The sequence below is a fragment of the Petaurus breviceps genome, unplaced genomic scaffold, assembly GCF_028583685.1.
Source record: "Petaurus breviceps papuanus isolate PSGF00001 unplaced genomic scaffold, PetGlider_PUasm1.0 380, whole genome shotgun sequence".
NCBI classification, from domain to species: Eukaryota; Metazoa; Chordata; class Mammalia; order Diprotodontia; family Petauridae; genus Petaurus; species Petaurus breviceps.
This window is the reverse complement of record NW_027186305.1, coordinates 389,368-392,698: the sequence shown is the minus strand read 5'-3', so window position 1 is coordinate 392,698 and position 3,331 is coordinate 389,368.

The window sequence follows — 3,331 nt, the reverse complement described above, 5'->3', positions numbered from 1 at the left end:
ATGAGGCAGAGGCTCCTTCCTTCTGCAGGGTTTCTGGCAGAGGCTGGAGGACCCCTTGGCAGGGGGAGGTGTGGTGGAGATGCCCTTCAGGTTCAGTTGGTCAAGTAGCTTCTGAAATCCCATGATCTTGTCTTCAATTCCTGTAAAAATTCGGATTCATGTGGTTCAGGAGGAGATTCGAGTCTGTCTAGAAAGGGAAGCAGCGATTCCCCAGAGACATCCCAGCTTCACCAAGGACAAGGCCTGCCAGACTCCCTTCTCAGACCTGGATATGAGGGGAATGCTAGGGATGGAGCTTATCTTGATATTAGCACAGCTTTTTGGAGAGTATGCCTTACTAACCGTGTGATAAAGACAAGGAGATGTGGGACCAGACAGTTAGAATCGGGGCTAGAAATGTAGTCAGGGCTGGGCATTTGGAAGCAAGGGAGTGACCAGACTCTCAAAGAGGAGTTTCAGTTGTTTATGGTCCTCTGTCTGAGCAGTGTGGGATCCCCAGTGGAGGCGTCAATGGTCTGCCCATCCCAGCTGAAGCTGACACCAAGTGGGGAGGGGGAGCTAAGGCACTGGGTGACAGAGTCAGGGTCTGAAAGGGCTTAATGGACCAGAACACTAGCCGGCGGAGCTGGATTAAATGAAGTTCAGTAGGGATAAATGAGAAATTTTACATTTGGGTTCAAGAAGTAAAGACCATGGGACAAAAGGACACATAGGTAGAGAGCAGTTTGTCAGAAAAAAAAAAAAAAGATCCTGCAGTTTTAGTGTTCTCCAAGCTTAAGTGGAGTGAGGGACAGCATGGCACCTAACAGAAGCCAATGGTTCCACTTGAAAAGACAGGGATGCCATGTTTGCATGGTCCTCCTCAGACCACATCTAGAATGCTGGGCTCAGTCCTCAATTCCACATTTCAAGGAGGAAATGGACAAGCTTGCCACTATTCAGAGAAGGGCAGTTGAGATAGTGACTTCAGGAGGGTGGCCTTCGGAAGAGTCACAGGGAACAGGGTGCCATCCTCTAGGGGATGATGGGCTTGCATTTGGGGGAGAGGCCAGGCTTGTTCTGTTTGGATCCAGAGGTCCAGAGCCAGGAACCATGCCTCTTTGTAGAGGCAGAATCAGCCTGGATATCAGGAAAAGGGGATTCTGGGCTCTGGGCTCCAATCTCTGTGTAAAGGATTGGAGGGAGGATGCTGAGGTCAGGAGGAGATGGGTCTGAGGTCATTGCAAGGTCCAGGAGGGAGATGATGAAAGTGTGCACTGAGTATGTAGCCAGGGGCACCAAAGAACCCAAACCAAGAGACCCCAGACCCATTTGAGAGCAGCTGTGGACAGTGGGGAAGCTGTGCATGGCAGAAGGCTGCACATCCCAGCGTGTCCCCTCGAAGTCCCCTTCAAAGCCTGATGGGGGATCCAGGCAGCAGCCTTCACGGCCTCCCATCCCCAGAGCTACATGTTCCTATTCCCCCCAGTCTGTCTGACTGCTTGTGAGGTTACAGAGGGTGGAGGCTCTGTCTGGAAACCCATGGATAACACAAAGCGAAATACAAATATACAATTCCTTCTTGGGAGGAAGCTTGGTGTCCTGTCTCCTCCTTGGTCTTAGATATTTTCTGGGCATGAGCTCCAGGGCTGCCCCAGGCCCGATGCTCGGGGTGCATGGATTGGAGATGTTTCCAGTTCCCTTCCTCTCCCACTCCCCCACCTGGTGATGCCTGGCACGTGGCCTGAGGTCAGCAAGGGCAGTGACTGACTCTGAGAATAGAGGAGAGATTCCTTTCTGTTCTGGAATTTGACAAGAGAGCCCGGAAGGACTGCGGACCCTTCTGTGAGACACTGAGAACATCAGAGATATCGCTGAGGTGAGGAGCTCTGCCCTGGGGATGGGAGAGCCTGGACTTTCCCAGAGTTCTGCCCTAGGCCTCCGGCCTAGATCAGAAGGAGCTCCTTTCAGGTGCTGGCTTGGAGGGCTAGGGATGGGTGTTGGGGTAGGTGGGGAAGAGGGGAGGAGAATCGGACAGCTAGTCCTCATGGATGCTGCTCCCAAGAGCAGGCGGGCTCCAGGTCTGGGCACTGCGGAATAGGAAGAACCCTGATCAGCTGGCCAGTGTCCAGGTGAGGCCACCCAGCAGGAGAAAGGGCCTAGAGTTCAAGTCCTGTAAGATCACTGGAAGGGAATAGACACATTTACCATGGAGAAGAGAAGATTGGGCACATCCCAGCTCTTCTCCACCACTGAGGGAAAGCCTGGTCTTCTAGGCCCCAGGTGGAAGATCACAGGATTGGTGGAAATCCCACAGAACATGGAAAGAGGGGACATGAGGCACCTTGGCAAGGGCTGGCATTCCCTTCCTCAGAGGTCTGAGGTCCGTTCAAGCCATCCTGGCCGGCTTGGTCTAACTGTCCATTGAGGTCCTGTGATTCACACAAACATAGAATGTCAGCTCTGAGTCTTGCTAGTGCTTTCTAAGGATTTAAATCAGGATGTCTTTAGGCCCATAGGACATTGATGCAACCTCAGAGCTAAAGTCCCAGGAGGAGCACAAGCCAGTTGGGCCCTGGGTGTGACTTCCCTTGCCTTGCTGGGCTCTACTCACACACACACAACAACATGCTCACAACTCACACACTGACTTTATTAACTCCATTCATTCCATTTTGTAAGTCAAGCCCGTGGTCCTAGGCCCAACCAAAGGGGAACAGAAACCCATCTTGGAGGGGGGCATCTTTTCTTCCTTCACCTAACACCTTTTGTTTGTGGAATAATGAAGGAACCACTCCCTTGTCCAAGGGGCCCCGAGGCTCTGCTGCCAGGGCTGGGCCAGGAAGGTGGCCTGGCTGCCTTGTGATCCTCCCCGTCCTTGGCTGCTGAGGCTGTTGGCACACTCTGCTCTGGATTCAAGGTGTTTGGCAGGACAGCTAAAGTTCTGCTCTCTGATACTCTCCACCTATGGCCAGGAAAGAACACTCACAGAGTCTTGGGAAACTAAGGTGCCTGGTGCTGGTGGTTGGGCAGTAGCCAGGAGACCCAGAGGGTGGGGGCTGCTCCTTAGCTGGCCTTCCCATCACTCTCCCTCCTCACTCCAAAGCTCCCAGGGACAGAAAGGAGACGACATTCGGCCACGTCTACCTCTCCCTGCACAGCTTCCTTTTAGGATTTCTTCAGTGTTGCTAGGTTTTCTGGGGTTCAGCATAATTTCCAGGGATCCTCATGGTTCTTCCAGCATAGTTCCTCTTCTTGTTTTGTAGGTCACTTGTTTTTGATAGAAGATCAATCAACTGATGAGTCAGTCAAGAGACATTTATGAAACACCTACTGTGTACTCAGGTCCTTG